The sequence below is a fragment of the Cervus canadensis genome, chromosome 33 (assembly GCF_019320065.1).
Source record: "Cervus canadensis isolate Bull #8, Minnesota chromosome 33, ASM1932006v1, whole genome shotgun sequence".
Classification (NCBI taxonomy): domain Eukaryota; kingdom Metazoa; phylum Chordata; class Mammalia; order Artiodactyla; family Cervidae; genus Cervus; species Cervus canadensis.
Window position 1 is genome coordinate 19879176 of NC_057418.1, and position 17564 is coordinate 19896739.

Here is a 17564-nt window from a genome sequence, read left to right on the forward strand (position 1 = left end):
TAAAAGAAAAAAAAATAGAAAATTTAACCCCATTTAACCCCATTTAACTCACCCAGATCTAGGAGCAGCAACATAAATGAAAGATGGGAAGTGAGGGGGGAATTTAATCTCTACAGGAACAAAATTTTAAAAGAAAGTGGAAGTCCGTTTGCTAGAAATAAAAAGCATAATGGGGTCTTCAAGTGTCTGAACAATGAAAAAAATAATTATAGTGTACAAGGCCATTTTAAGTTCTGTAATTATTAGGAAAGGCTAGCAGCAAGTTGAAATTTGCCTTTAATCACATTTGTTCAACTCGTGCGTTAGTGATGGTGATGTGCTGTAAATATAAACCGCGAGGTACTGTTTTATGTCATTTTTGGGTAGCAGAGAAAAAGGGGGCTGTGGCTGTGATAAGTGGTCGTTTTCTAAGAGTTCCACGTCCCCAGATCTCCCTGGACAGACTTTGGTAGGAAATGCAAGGCTGGGGAGGCTTTTCTTAGGTATTGGAGACGGAGCCGATGGAGGGTGCAGGATGGCTGCTGGTACCCCGCTGCCTGTCGCAGCAGCACGTGCCTCTGGGAAGCTCTCATGCCGAGTCAGTGTGGACTTGGGGCTCAGCAGTTCACTCTCAGGCTGAAAAATTCATCTGCTCCCACCCTCCCTTTCACATTCCCCAACACGGACCTGAAAGCTGAGATTAGGAGCACGAACACTGGACACCTAGCACTCACCAACAGCAGGTTTTCCTCATGAAAGATCTGATGACTAATTTCTAAATCTGAATCCTCACCTGTTTCTAATGGGTCTTGGGGTGATGCCACGGGGCTCTGCACCCTGTATGCGAGACTCCCTTCAATTATTGACTTCTGCTGCTGAGCTCTGGATAAAATCCCTTCCTGTTCAAAGTTACCTGCAGTGGATCCTGCTTTCCTGACCAAACTCCAGTAGGTACCGTGACATTCTCTCATGTTTTAATGTCCCAGGGGATAGCTAGTTTGTGCTCTGCAAAGAAGTTACCTGCCTTAATAAAACTAACAGATGAAAATAAACCCAAGGTTTTAGCAAAAGAATGAGAATCTACAAGTGAGTGGGGACAGCTGGACAAAACAATTGCCTCCTCCCTTCTTACTGTTTCATCTTTCTTTTCAGGTCTCGAGTTACAGCTTCTCCTCCATCACCGTGCCTGCTTCATGCAATAATGTATTATCATCCTTTGAAGCCAAGAATAGCATATGTGACAATATTAACCCTTGCCCAAGGCAGACATTAATAATTGATCACAGCAGTCTTACCTGCTGATAGATTTGGTCTACATTCTTCTCAGCATTGTGGTCTGGCCAGCCACTAAGAACCAACTAAAATTGACACGTAAAAATAACTTATGTATTGGCTACAACTTTGACAAAAATCCCTCAACGCCATAAAAATCATAATGTTTATATAAAACAATTACAGGAAGAGAGTAAAGGAGGATCATACATCAAGCATTCTTTTTTTTTCTTAGGTTTTGTGGATAATTTATCATTCTAACAAGGAGACTAAATGCTTATTTATGTATGACAAAAGCGTGATTCCAGCTTATGTTCATGGGCTTCCTTTAAAATGATAACTACACGATCTGAAACATGAGACACTCAACCTAAAGGCGTTCCCTCTGCTTAACTAGTGAGGTCATCTTGCCAAGTGGGTACCTAATACACACCCACACTATACAACATGACTGCTTCCCTGACATTTTTTTTTTTTTAAGTTGGAGCATAATTGCTTTACAGTGTTGTGTTAGTTTTGGCTGTACAACAATGCGAATCAGATATATATATATATATATTTATTTATACATATGCACATCGTCTCCCTCTCACCCTGCGCCATCCCGCCCCTCTAGACATCACAGCGCACCTAGCTGAGCTCCCTGGGCTATGCAGCATCTTTCCGCTAGCTGTCTAGTTCACACATTAGATAGTGTATTTATGTCAGGGCTGCTGTCTCAGTCCGTCCCACCCTCTCCTCCCCCTCTGTCCACAAGTCTGATCTCTACATTCTGCAAATATAGGATTCCATATATATGCATTTGGATATATAGGATATTTGTTTTTCTCTGAGTTACTTCACTCTGTATGACAGACTCTAGGTTGATCCACATCACTACAGATGACCCAATTTCATTCTTTTTTATGTCTGAGTAATATTTCATTGTGTGTGTGTGCGCACACCACATCTACCACATCTCTTCTATCCATTCATCTGTCGATGGCCATTTAGGTTGACTCCACGTCCTGGCTATTGTAAATAATGCTGCAGTAAACACTGGGGTACACCCCAACTCTACTGACGCAGATATGCTAGAGATAGTTTTACTGTTCATTCAGGTCATCTCAGTAGGTAGCAATCCTTCTTTGTTCCTTTTTATGAGTCACTTTAACTTGAAAGTATTAGTCACTCAGTCGTGTCCAACTCTTTGCGACCCCATTGGCTGTAGCCTGCCAGGCTCCGCTGTCCATGGGATTTTCCAGGCAAGAATACTGGAGTGGGTTGCCAGTTCCCTCTCCAGAGGATCTTCCTGACTCAAGGATCTTCCACACCCAGCGACTGAACCCGGGTCTCTCACATTGCAGGCAGACGCTTTACCATCTCAGCTACCAAGGAAGGGCTGAGACTTAACATATGTTATATATCATTAAAGTCACCCATTTAAATTTGCTGCCTTTGAAACAGTACTGTAGCCATTTATTGGTTCAATAATATCATTTAAATATAGATTTTAGGATATTTTTATACAAGGGGAAAACTAATACCCTCCCAGAATCCATTTAAAATTCACTGACAGTGATTTTCCATTAATGCAGTGAATCACTATAGTTCAAGGATAATGCTTTGCATGAAACTTTTGGTCGTTTACATTAATAAAATGCCATGCAAAAGAAATAAACTTACTTTGCATTTTATTAGACACTTGTAAATATGTTGGAGAAGGCCAAGAATATAACTTTTAGGTTCAGTGTATCAACGCCAAGAACAGTTATCTTTAGCTGTTTATTTTATAAGGAGTGCTGAAAGCATGCAGTGGTTGCTTTTATGGTAATTGAAGTTTGTCACTGTGCACTCAGTTGCCTGTTTGCAGTGTTATCTCTGAGAAAAGTCACCTGGAAATGTGAAATTTACCCAGACAGAGATAAGCAGAGCATGCCATGGGTATTAACTCAAATATCATTTTTTGAACCCCTACAAGTTAACCAGGAATATTCTGGAAGCTGGAGGCCCAAATACCCATACAAAACAGTCTCTGCCTTCACAGAATTCACAGTCCAACTTTGGATGCAAAGATATTAGCAATGAACACTGATCCTGTCATTCTTCAACTGCAGGCTCACTTCCTCATTTCCTGCATTGCTTGCTCAATGCAGTGCAGGCTCCTTGGATCACTTTGTATTAATACAGCAAGTCCCTTACACACGAACCTTCAAGTTGCGGACTTTCAAAGATGTGCATGCATGTTTGCACATCCAATCGCATAAGTTAGTTCACGTGTCTGGCGTACATTGTCACATGTGTGCGTCCTCTACAAGTGATTGTGATTTCATGTAGTTTGCAATACTGTATAGAGTACAGTGACATAGTGTCTTTGTTTCAAGCCCAGGATATCCAGAAACAAGCGTAAACGCAGTGGTGATGCCGCTACAGTGAAGCTGATTTTGATAGTCGGGTACCTAGGCTAACTTTTTTGGACTCATGAACAAATTGGACTTACGAATGTGCTCCTGAAATGGAATTTGTTTGTATGTAGGGGACTTATCTGTATTGCAGTTTCCCTCACGAGTCTCAGCATCCCTTAGTCTTCCATCCTGGCTTGTAGCATGCTTTAACAAAGTATGTTATTAGTAAATAATATACTGTGTTTTTTAAATCTACCCCCCTTGTTTAGTATCAGTTCCATCTCACTAAAAAGTGGGTTCTAAGAAGGCAGATATTTTAGTTTCTTCACTTTATTGATGAACTCCTAGATCCTATGAAGTGTTTGACACATCAAAGGCATAGGGATGAACAATCTTAAAAGAGTTGAGAAAGGGATTTAAAGAGAAAGTAACATTTAAACTCGACCAAAGAAGAGATAGAAATTTCCAGGAGGAATATAGTCTTCCAGTAGAGGGATGGCCATGTGGAAAGGGACAGCGTGTCTAGGGAGCTAAGAGTGACTGCAGGTGGCTAGGGAGCTGGGATGGAGAGGGTAGAAAAGGATGCAGGATTGAGGAAGATGGCAGGGAAGCAGGAAATGAAAGAAGATGGGGCTAGAATGTGATTGCGAAGGGCCTGATAAAAATTAAAATCAGTGTATAGATGGGCTTGCTTTGCTAAGTCAAGAGGATTTTCTTTTTCTTAAAGAGAGTGGCTCTTTTCCTGAGTATTCTGACTTTAGCTTATAAAGCAAATCTTCAAAGCTACTAACGATGCCACCCTTTCAGTTCGGAAAGCTAGCTATCCTGGTTTTTCTGATGGAGATCCTATTATCAACATTGAATCTGTGCCGAGGTTTAGCATCAGAGGGTGATGACAAAAAAGCGGTGTGACAGTGGACAGTCAACTGTGATTAGCCAAGGGTATTTCAGAGGCTGTGAGCAGGGCAGTGTCAAAGTGTGTGTGACCAGCGTGAGATGAACCTGACCTTCCCTGTATTAGACCTGAAGTTGGTGAATAAGGCAGAGGAAGGGGAGAGAGGGGTGCCATAGACGACATGAACTTCCATGAACCGCCGCTGTGGTGAAATAGGAAAGTGGTGATTGGAAGCAGAGATGAGGAGCAAGAGAGTGAGCAGGAGAAACAGGACTGTCCTGAGGCTGGAGAAAAAGCGGCTGCCCTGGGAAGATTTTGAGGATATGTTCTGAGCTGGAGGAAAACTAAGTTACATTTAACATGAGAAAACAAAAGAGAAATCTGATCGATGCTACAGTCAATGTGTCACACAGAGAATGAGAACAGAACTGTGGACACAGTGGGGAAAGGAGACCGTGGGACGATTTGAGAGAGTAGCCTGGAAACATACACGTTAACGTTTGTGAAATAGATAGCCAGTGAGAATGTGCGGTGTGACTCGGGAAGCTCAACCTGGCGCTCTGTGACAACCTAACGGGGTGGGATGGGCTGAGAGGTGGGAGGGAGGCTCAAGAGGGAAGGGACATGTGCATAGTACATGTGGCTGATTCATGTTGATGTATAGCAGAAACCAACACAATATTATAAAGCAATTATCTTCCAATTAAAAAAAGAAAAATCCAGAGAGGATGATGTGCTTGGAGTGGCAGAGGTGGGGTGGGGACCAGAAGACTTCTGAGTCAGGATGACTTCATGAAGGAGGCAGGGAGGATGCCCAGTCATGGTCAATGGTCCAAGGAGAGGCTGGGGGCTGGGAGTCAGACCACAGGGATGTCAGCATTCATGGGCGCTTGGAGGGCAGAGGAACTGCGGGTGGGTGAAAGTGAAAGTGTTAATCACTCAGCGATGTCCAGCTCTTTGCAACCCCATGGACTGCAGCCCGCCGGACTCCTCTGTCCATGGTCATAGCTAATAGCATGCCAAGTCACTTCAGTTGTGTCCGGCTCTTTGTGACCCCATGGACTGCAGCCCTCCAGACTCCTCTGTCCATGGGATTCTCCAGACAAGTAATGCTGGAGTGGGTTGCCATGCCCTCCTCCAGGGGATCTTTCCTATCCAGGGATCAAACCCTCACTCTCCTAGGTCTCCTGCATTGGGAGGCGAGTTCTTTACCACTAATGCCACCTGGGAAGCCCCATAGCTAATAGTGAAAGTGAAAGTCGCTCAGTCATGTCTGACTCTTTGCAACCCCCTGGACTTGAGAATACTGAAGTGGGTAGCCTTTCCCTTCTCCAGGGGATCTTCCCAACCCAGGGATTGAACCCAGGTCTCCTGCATTGCAGGCAGATTCTTAACCAGCTGAGCCAAAAGAGAAGCCCAAGAATACTGGAGTGGGTAGCCTATTCCATCTCCAGCGGATCTTCCCGACCCAGGAATTGAACCGGGGTCACCTGCATTACAGGCAGATTCTTTACCAGCTGAGCTATGAGGAAAGCCCAAGGGAGTCTTCTAAATGGTCACCTTATGTGCTGTGCTGTGCTTAGTCACTCAGTTGTGTCCAACTCCTTGCGATCCCCATGTGCTGTAGCCCGCCAGGCTCCTCTGTCCATGGGATTCTTCAGGCAAGAATACTGGAGTGGGTCACCATGCCCGCCTTGGTCACCTTATAGGCCCAACCAAAAAATGAACAAGTGAGCCAGTTCCAGGCAAGGCAGCTTCCAGTAGTTGAAACACTTGTGGTGCCTCCCAGGTGTCATCTTATATTACCCTGAAAATAGCTGCTGCATTTAGGGTTGCCATTAACAGAGTTTATGCAGAAAAGATAAAGAATGGGGCAAGCTGTTCTCATCCTGTATCTTCAGTTAAGGGCATTTACTGCCTTGAAGGGTGGGGGCGGGGGCAGGATAATGGGTAATTTATAGTAAATGATCCTAGATATTTATAGATACATTTTACCCATCAGATTGTCTTCATGTTACTTTATATGCCTGACTTACAATTCTGAAAGAAGGCAAGGCAATTCTTATCTTTCCACATGCACATTAAAGCACACGTATACATTTATATTAGAATAACATTAATGGCATTTGGTGTCTTATTACTATTAAAAATAAAACAGTGGAATTTACAGAGAGTAACAAAATTTGTGCTTGCAAAGTACCACAGTCCCTCATTGTTAACGCCCTTAGAGCATCTTCATATTTTAAGGAATTTGCAATCATGTAAAATGTATTGAATTTGATAGACTCCCACCATAAAACAGCCGACTGCTTCATAACAACCAACAAAGGGATTGCATTTTTTCTGCCTGGCAGATTAACTGCTGGTTTTGTTTCCTGCCAGATCGCTCGCTGTAACATGAGTAATAAATCAGCATGATTTTCTTCCTTTTTAAGGTTTTTATTTTTGTTTTTGTTTTTTTTAAAAAGCACAGCAAAACTCTCTTTTCTAGTGGACAGAGAGCTCCAGGACCTAATCTGTATGTGTTCCTCGCCCCCATCAACAATTTTATTCAAATTTAGACACTTAAAAATAGGAGTGAGAGGATGCCCTGATTTCGGGAAAGAAGCATAAAAGGGCAGTTTGAGAAATGGGAGTTTGTGGGGAAGGCGGATTGTTCACATGGGTGTCTGAGCCATTTTTTTTTAAGACCTTCAATCAAGTAGACTTGACATACAATAAACTGCACATATTTAGAGCATGCAATTGTATAAGTTTTGACCTAAGTATAACACTTACAAATGTCACCATTAAGACAATGGACATAAACATCATCCCCAAAATTTGTTGTTGCATGTATCAATAGTTCATTACTTTTTACCAGTGAATATTATTTAGTAATACTGCTGTATACTATTGTATGGCTATATACACCACAATTATATGGGTATATAAATGCCAAAATTTGCTTACCCTTGCATTTGTATTGTTTGGCTATTACAAATAAAGCTGCTGTGTACATTTATGTACACGTTTTACATACATCAGTTCTAAGACCTGATGCTTTCCTTTCTCTAGGAGTGGAATGGCTGGATCAAATAGTAGGGGTACATATAGCTTTTTAAGAAACTGCTAGGCTGTTTTCCAAAATAATTGTGTTATTTTACACTCTCGCCGGTGGTGGTCTAGTTGCTTCACATCCTAACCAACACTTGATATTGTCAGGCTTTCTAGTTTTAGAGATTCAAAAAGGTTTGTAGTGAAATCTCATTAGAGTTTTTATTTGTATTTCTCTAATGGTTAGTGATATTGAGTATCTCTTTATATGTATATTTGCATATATTCTTTGATGAAATGTTTGTTCAAATATCTTGACCATTTTTAACTTCGGTTATTTGTTTTCATGCCGTTGAATTTTGAGAGTTCTTTAAGTATATCTCCTACTAACTTTTAAGTCATATAAGCACAGGGACTTTGTTTTGTTCAGATCTATATTTCCAGCTTTTGAAACAAATTAGGCACTTAATATATCTTTTCTAAGTAAATGAATTAACTTTCTGATGAAACATTTTATTTTACAAATGAGGTAATAGTTTATCCGGGGTACTCGAGGAATCTGGATTCTTGGTTCCTTGATCGGTTGGCTAAAATGAAGATATCAACTAATATTTAATTTTTTTCAGAAAGGTTTGAGTCAAATTTCTTGCCTTAGTAAGGACTGTGCATCAAGCAGTATTTATTCTTTGAGGATCATGTTTTTTTCCCTATGTATCTAAAGGTGATTTAGAACCAAAAATGTCAGGGATTCACTTATCTGGAAAGTCAGTGATACCCCTGTTCTCCATTTGTGGATAGTGTTCAGTCGTGTCCGACTCTGTGTGACCCCATGGATCTGCCAGGCTCCTCTGTCCATGGAATTCTCCAGGCAAGAATACTGGAGTGGGTTGCCGTTTCCTACTCCAGGAGATCTTCCTGACCCAGGGGTCAAACCTGCATCTCCATACCCCAACGCCAAGTCCCCCATACCAGTGAGACAGAGGCTCAAGAAGAAGATGAGTCAATTGTGTAAAATTAACACTTTTACACTTCCCTTTAACAACTGACTAGAAATCTGTTTATTGATATACATTTGTTTCTGTTTATGTCAATATATATCCTTGATTCATTTTTCTTTTAGATTTTTTTATTCATTTGAATTTTTGTATATTTGAGATACCAATCCTTTATTTGCTTTATATCTTATGAGTATTTTCTTTCAGAGAGTCCCTTTCGTTTTTAACTTAACTGTGTAGACCTTTATAATTCTTATATGGTGAAACATCACAGTCTTGTATAGTTTGTACTTTTTGTGCCAGTTTAAGAAATCTTTCCCAAGAAACAGGTATTTTTTACACTCTTCTGATAGTTTTACAGATTTGTTCTTAATCCGGTATATATATTTAATCTCTTGGAAGTTTATTGTTTTGATTTAAAACTTTTTAATAATATATTTTATTTAAAAATGAGAGTCAGCAGGAAAGAGGAACAAGACAGAATCTCAGAGTCAATAAAGCCTCCCTTGAAGGCCATGCATGAGAGAGGGCAAGTGCTCGCTTCGGCAGCACATATACTAAAATTGGAACGATACAGAGAAGATTAGCATGGCCCCTGCGCAAGGATGACACGCAAATTCGTGAAGCGTTCCATATTTAAAAAAAAAAAAAAAAAGAGAGAGGGCAAGCCTAGCTAGCCCCAGAGTCTCAAAGGCAAGGTGTTTGGCCTGGAGAGTGCTGAAAAGCTAAAGACAAGCTCTCTTTACCACACTGTGATTCTAAATTAGTTTGACACTGAAATGCAGCCAGCCCAGAAGGGGCTTCAGACATAGCTCCAAAACATATAGGCTACTCACTTTGGAAAAAAATCTAATTAAGCTTCTGAGTGTATGTGTAAAATGGTGACAGTTTCCAACTCAGCTAGCGGGAGGATTAAATGGCGCAAGGTATATAAAGCACAGGTACTTATATATGGTAACTCTTTTTCCTTCCCCAGTTATTGAATGAAATCAAAAAGGAAGCAATCAAGGGGGTGTTTTTCTCTAGATAGTCAGATGTCTTTGCAAGTGTATCCATATAGTAACACATTTAACATGGCAGTGATGCAATTTTGAAAAGAGAGAAACTATTTTGGTGTTTTAGGAGATCAATCATTTATTGTAAAAAAAAAAGTTGTTTCTTCATGCTGCGGGGCTTTCTAGGAAATAGAATGATAGTGAATGATTTAATTCTCTGCTGAAATATAGCTGTCTCTGGGATGGGATGGTTATGAGATTAAATCCAAGATCTTTACACTTCTTTCATCTCTTAAAATGTTACTGTTTATTAATATGAAGAAGAGCACTATCTTGGGAGAGCTATGCCCAGTGAGTGAAGAACCAGAGCAAAAAGTAATAGGCTCTAGAAGCTAGATGTCCAGAATCTCCTCTAGAAAACCCCTGTCAGTGGGCTAACATCATTATGTCATTAGTTTTTTTATATTAAAGATTAAGTGCTATAAGATTTCTGTGTATGTTCATGTGTGTGTGTGTGTGTCTGTGTACATGAGCATGCCTGGTTATGTCTTTCTGCTACCTTATGGACTATAGCCCACCAGGCTCCTCTATCCTTGGAATTTTCCAGGCAAGAATACTGGAGTGGGTTGCCATTTCCTACTTCAGGGGATCTTCCTGACTCAGGGGTCAAACCCATGTCTCCTGCATTGGCAGGTGGATTCTTTACCACTGAGCCAAGTGGGAAACCCATAACATTTCTAAATATATTTAAAGTGATATTTATTTTGTAGGTATGTAATAAAAAGTTTTCTTAAAAATATGACTTCTTTAAAATACTGTTTCTAGAACAACAAAGTATAGTGGAAACTTGGAATAAGACTTTCATCTATTTTTTTCATTCTAGCTCTTTTAATATATGTGGTTGGATAAAGCAGTCAACTTCTCTGAACTTTATGTTTCCTCTCTGAAAATGAGAGGATTGGCCTAGAACTCCAGATGGTATCCAAGATCCCTTCCAGCTCTCAGGTTTCTATAATTCAAGATATATTCCTAAGTCTTACCTAGCAGAACTCTACCACTCTTTTTCTAATTATTTCTTAATTTTATGTGCATGCGTGCATGCTATGTTGTATCAGTTGTGTCCAACTCTATGCAGTCACTAACTAGTAGAGTCTGTCTTTGTCTCCAGCCTATAAACATACATGCTAAACATCTACTGATTTTTTTTTCAGCTCTTCAGATTTACTGAGAGAGTCTAGATTTGTTCCTTATATGATGAGGCTTGTACGACACAGGGATCTCTACTCAGTACTCTGTAATGACCTATAAGGGAAAAGAATCTAAAAAAGAGTAGATATATGTAGATCTGATTTACTTTTCTATACACCAGAAAACTAACACAACATCTTGAATCAACTATACTCCAATAAAAAATTTAAAAATTAAAAAATAAAATGGCCATGAACCTTGCATTCTTCTGGAGTGTGGTTTCAAAAACAAAAGAAAAAGAAAAAAGTGAGGTTTGGTTATAAAATAATGAAAAAGTGTATTTCACAACCCCAGTGTCTACATGGCAAAATATCTGTTGGGATTTGAATGTAGTCACTCAGGAAGGTACATGCTTACTTTGCCAAACCTGCCATTACTCAAAACAGTCTTGCAAGTCCTCTTTTGGAGTTGCCTTTAGTCCTAAGTCACCCGACCAACTTCCCCCTTGTTTTGATAGCGTATGTTTCAATTTTGACCCCAAATGATATATTTTAGTTTGTTTGAGACTCTTTTATTACTCTCACTTCTGAATGATAGCACTGCCCAGAAATCAAGGCCACTATCACAGGAAGGTTTTCCAATCTAAGATTGGCCGTTGCAGATACTAAACATTAATAAATCTTGCTAAAGAGAAGGTGCTGAAGGCTCTGAAAATAATTCAGAGGAAATTCAAAACCATTGCATTTTGATCAATTACAACCTCATTGGAATAAATACATTGTCTTCAAATACAAATAGGATATAGGCTTTATATGTGTGTGTGTGTGTGTGTATTTCTCCAGTGGCTCCGTGGTAAAGAATCTGCCAGCAGTGCAGTAGACTCAGGAGACGAGGGTTTGATCCCTGGGTTGGGAAGATGCCCTGGTGGAGGGAAAGGCAACCCACACCAGTATTCTTGCTTGGAGAATCCCATGGACAGAGGAGCCTGGTCAGCTACAGTCTGTGGGGTTGTAGAGTCAGACACGACTGGAGTGACCTAACATGCATGCACGTAAGTATGTGTGTGTATGTATATATATTTCACACACATGTGTGCATACACCTGTGCACCCCTTCTGCTGCATACCAATTACTAAAACTGTGATTTACCCTCCTAATGTCACTTGAATCTTGCAATAACTATTTGAGTGATTATTTGAAAGTGATGATAACTTATGAAATATGGAAATTTTAGGGCCCTGTATAAAAAGGTACTTTCCATCCTTTAGAACCCCATCTCATATGTTTGTCCATTCATTGTTCATAAACTTCTCTAGATGAGAATAGCTATGACTTTCTTTAGTACACTGTATTTCAACCCTACCTAGCCTTTATAATAAGAAACTAATTGTATTTTATATCTTAAATTCATTATGATACTCTTAAAGAGAAACTGTCCTCTTACTCTGGTTTCAGTGTGAGGAACTATCATAAAATTCTGTATAGTGTGAGTTTTCTCTTGTCTCAGGGCCTTCCTCTGTCTGTTATGGGAGTAACCATTTATTTAGCAGTGTTTTAAAATTGAGAGGAGTCTGTCATGTGTGGAGTCTTAAGACTAGGCTCTTTAAACACCAAGAAGGTTTTACATTTGTATGACTGTGGTATGTTCCTAGTCATTAAGTGACATCACTGTTATGACACAAGTGACTTTTATACTCATTCGAATAAGTGTGAGCATGAGACCATCCTCTGGAAACCGTAACCACATGTCCCAAACCTTTTTAGGATGTAATCAGCCAGGGACACAGGTGCTGAGCCTGTGGTCCCCAAGTGGAATCACTGCGTTTTTAAGAGAGGCTGCTGTCAGAATTCATGGGGCCTTGCGTGTGTCTGACCTGCCAATAATTGTTTGCTGCAGACAAATAATTGGAGTGACAGGTTAGGTTCCCAAAAGTACAGCTCAAATAATAATTATTTTAAAACCATATGTATATATATGGAGATCGGCCCAGAATAGCTGCTCTTTTCTTTAGCACAGAATCTCCAAAAGTTCAGAGTCTCATCGGATTTGGATAGAGACTAGGTGGGGAAGATCAGAGAAAAACCTGTCCCCACTTACAAAAGCTTCATTTGGCTTTCAATCAGTTGAAGGACTGTGCCGAAGATGGTACTTGTGAAATTGATCTCAATTAAAATCAGCCTGAGTGCCGCGCTCTCCCACAATAGCTCGGCGGGCCCAGGGAGAGCGCAGCACCTGTCTGGACTCTCCTGGCACTTTTCCTGTTTTTAATTTTCACCTCAGCCTTTTCCTCTAAGCAGTCTTTGACCTCCGGGGCATTCCTAACGAACTCCTTTCAAGGCGCTCGCCTCTCCGGTCCTTGTTGTAATAGAAACGCGGGGAGGAAGAGGGTGCGGCAGTCTTTCACCTCTGACAGAAGGGCCGGCACGTGGCCCATAGCTGTCAGGACAGTGACACGCCACTGCCGCAGGATAATTGGGTCCTTGAGGAAGATTCATAAGGCAGTATTCTGCCCCCGGGCCAGCAAGGAGCAGCCAGAGGAGTAGAGAAAGAGAACTGACTCCAACCCGGGACTGAAATCTGGTCGTGATAAATAATCTATTTATAACAGGACAGGATGACGACTTTTGTTCCCAAGAACATGGCCATGATCCATGCAACTCAGGGGATGATTTTGAAAGATTTCAAGATCGAACTTTATGTAATGTGAAATCAAAGCTAGGTTACTGTGAGATCAGATGTGTAATGTGAAATCAAAGCCAGGGTGAGAAAGATGCGGAACATCTCATCCAAGAGGAAGCAGTAAGCTGCACATGGGCCAGGTCTTTTCATGCTGGAAAGTTTGTTGTTTTAATCAAAGCAAGCTATCTGACAGCTCATTATTAAGAGACAACGAGAAGTGACTTTATTAATGTAGCATCGGGTTGGTTCCTCTGCAAATTAAAGTTCTTTGTTCAGTTGTGATAGTTTGCAGAGGAGGCATCTGTTAAGGAGGACCAAGTGGAATAACGTTTTAAAAGTGTCATGTGATAACAATTAACCTGTAATTCCTCTTTCTTATATTCTCCCCTTTCAATTTTATTGGATAAACTTATCGTGAAAGGCGATGAAGACAAAATCTTTCATGTGATTTCCTTGTGAAGTAGCCCCTTGTGATTGGCATCATCATCTGTCGCAAAACTTACTGGTGTTTATTTCCCCCAATATTTATGATTGTGCTTCCAAGATGTGGCAGGCTGGTGGTTACTCTGCCTGCCTTGGTTGTGAAAGGCCAGGAGTCTTCGTTAAACATAATATTTTAGTGGGGAAAATAATAATGCAGTTGATGTATTCAGTCAGCGTGTGTTATTACCAAATAGGAGACAGAAATTTAGGTAATAATATGTACTGTTGGAGCTGTGAAAAAAAAGATTTTTCCTTCTGTAGTGATAACCAGAGCATTCTGAAATCTTGAATCAATAAGTAGTCAATAAAAAACATTTTAATTATAAGCGATTTATGTGTGGTAATCTGGGAAATGGTTTGGAAAGGCAGAAGTGAGCAGCTGTAAATAACAGCCCATAACAGCAAAGTCTCACATCGTCTTCAAAGTTCTGTCACTGGCCGTCTGGAACTTGAAGGCTCCACAACGTCTTGCTGTTTTCCATCCTCGATGTTTTCCCTCTTAACATTTTTATTGCAGTGGAAATCACAGCAAATTTGACCCATGAAAGAAATATGACATGACTTTTAGCAAACTCCAGGAGATAGTGAAGGACGGGGAGCCTGGCGTGCTGCAGTCCATGGAGTTGCAGAGTCCTAAACAACTTAGCGACTGGTCAGCAACAAGGCATTAAGTAAGGAATGATGTTGCATTTGTCTTCCTTGGACAGTGAACATAAACTTCTATGACTTTTTGAATTGACATTTTCAGTTTGGTTAGTTAAATATTGTCAGAGATACATTTCTTCTTGTGAATTTTCTTAGAGATCAGCTTTGTTTCTAGAATTTTTTTTTAATGCATATATATGGAATTTATTTATTTATTTTTTCCATTTATTTTTATTAGTTGGAGGCTAATTACTTTACAATATTGTAGTGGGTTTTGCCATACATTGACATGAATCAGCCATGGATAGGATTTTGTTTTTTACCATAAAATTTCTAGAAATCAAAATGCTACAGTTATTCTTAGGCCAATAATACAGATATGTTCAAATGGTTCCTTATCTTGGGTGATAGTGTAGATGTTGTCTTAGTTTTGCTTCTTGATAACTAGAGAATACAGGGCAAGTGTGGTCAGTGGATCAGGACATTAAATAAGGAAATGATAATATATTGACATGTAAAGTTCCTGCCAACAGAAACAAAGACTATAACTTGTTTCTTTCAACTTGCATTATGTCTTTTTTGGAGAAAGCTCTAGATTTTCTTTACTTTACTTACTGAGTATTTACTCAGAATCTCCTGTGTGCCAAGTATTGTACTAGCTACTAGCCTACAAAGATGAAAAAGACAGGGTCATTGTCCCAGACGATTTAAGGCCAATAAGTACCCCAAACTGTAACAAGAGCCAGGCGAGAAGTTTATAGAGGGCATACCAGGTACATTAAGAGTGTTACTATACAAATACACACACACACACACACACACACACACACACACACACACATATATACTCAGACCTGCAAGTAAGCCAAAAGTGTTTAGAAGACTAAAGAAAATTTCTTCTCTTCTTTAATTAAAATCATTGTCCTTTACCAGATCTTCTGAGAATTATCAAATTAACACCTCCCAGTTGAGAGAAATTAGGTAAATTTTCTTCATAACATGCCCACACATGACTCTGATTTTGGATAAAGATGACTAGCTGGTGGGCTTGTGGAGAGGGGGCAGGCTCTTTCTGGGGTTCACCGAGGGCCCTGCTCTTTTTGAGCTTGTGGAGAGGGGGCAGGCTCTTTCTGGGGTTCACCGAGGGCCCTGCTCTTTCTGAGCTCTCTAGCCTCCGCTCTCCCCCACCCCGTGCTCCCAGGTTCCTCACGTGCACGTCTGCCCCGTCCACCCTCGTCTTGTCGGCTCCTCCTTCACACCCCGCTGTGGGCTTGTGTTCCATTCTCTTCTGTGCTGTGCTGGGTACGTACCCAATTCAGCAAGTCAGCTTGCACTAAACTTTTAATGTGGCGTGATGGCTCAGCCATTCTGTCTCAACCTTATTCGCAAGATCACAGATGCAGGAAATGACAGCTTTTGTCAGGCATCTTGGGGTGAACACACAGGGGTTTAGGGCCTGAAACTGTCCCCTGGACGCCAGCCACCCTGGTCCCACTGGCCACCAGGAATGTGCGAGGATGATGCGTCAGGTACATGAGTTACCATTTACACCACGTCTGAGTCCAGGATATAGACGGGACTTCTGGTTTTCATCCCTTCCTATAACATTCTGTCATTTCATTAGGAACCTCCGATGCACAAATATAAAAGGAGTGGTGTTCGGCTTGGTAGTTCTGAGCTCTGCAGTTTGACCAGCCTATGCTGAAAATCTGGCTTTGTTCTTTGAGCAGAGTGACTTTGGGCTGTTTCACTTTTTTTGTATCTCTGAGCCCTCCTCGTGGGGTTGTAAGGTGGATTGGATTCTGTGAGTTAAGGTACATAAAATGGTGTGGAATTTCCAGGCAGTGTGTGTTCCTTTAAGCAGTCCTGCCATTGTTGGGGGCTATTTTAGGCAGTAACAAGGCTTCTGGAGCAGAGATTGAATGAGAGAACTATTTTACATCTTTTAACTCAAAACAAATAACCTATGTGCTTTCATACATGTATGCATCAATGAATGCACACACACACACACACACACACACACACACACAGTTGTCCCTCAGCATCCACAGGGGTTTATTTCCAGGACTCCCCAAATCTCCAGATGCTCAAGTCGTATATGAAATTATGTAGTATTTGCATACAACCTACACACATCCTCCTGTATACTTTAAATCATCTCTAGATTACTCGTTCAGCTGTGTCCAATTCTTTGCGCCCATGGACTGTAGCCTGTCAGGCTCCTCTGTACATGGGATTCTCCAGGCAAGAACACTGGAAAGGGTTGCCATGTCCTCCTCCAGGGGATCTCTCCTACCCAGAGATTCTACATACATCTCCTGCATTGGCAGGCAGATTCTTTACCATCTGAGCCACTAGGGAAGCCCCTAGATTACTTAGAATACCTAATTCAATGTAAATGCTATGTAAATAGTTGTAAATACAATGTAAATACTATGGGAGTAGTTGCCAGAGTGTGGCAAATTGAAGTTTTGCTTTTGGAATTTTCTGGGATTTTTTTTTTCTCCCTGAATATTCAGTTCACAGTTGGTTGAAACCCTGGATGCAGGGCCCATGGATCCTGAGGGCCAGCTGTATATAGTGTTTTCTGTACTTGGAAACCACTGTTCTACTTTCTCCTTTGTTCCCCAGTTAACTCTTCTTTGTGTTTTCGACTTAGATCAGATGTGATGTCCTCTCAAGAAGGTCCCTGCCCTTACTCCGTTTACTTTTTAGTGGAGACAGGCAGGCAGTAAACAGGTAAACAAATAAACCAGATTATTGAGAATCGTGATGGTGATTATGAAGAATGCTGTGTGGGATTCCTAGGAGGTAACTCACTGGGGGAGAACTTAAGGAGGGGGAGGCGCCCACGGACAGGGTCTTCAGCAGAGGGACTCTCATGTTCGGGGCAGAGGGAGAACTCAGTTGAGCATATATTGGGCACAGAAAAGAGGCTATTGCTGCTGGAACTGGAGGAGAACAGGGAAGGTGATATTAAAGGCTGGAGACTTGGCCCGAGCCTTGTAA

General features: G+C 41.0%; 1 protein-coding gene and 1 non-coding gene across 2 annotated transcripts in view; both read left to right on the forward strand.

Annotated features, from left to right (window-relative positions):
• Positions 1-17564, forward strand: part of SASH1 (SAM and SH3 domain containing 1) — a 983107-nt gene that overhangs the window by 165854 nt on the left and 799689 nt on the right. The window lies entirely within an intron of this gene.
• LOC122434238 lies at positions 9095-9201 on the forward strand. Its single transcript, XR_006267312.1, has one exon. It is a non-coding gene; the product is annotated as a U6 spliceosomal RNA (small nuclear RNA).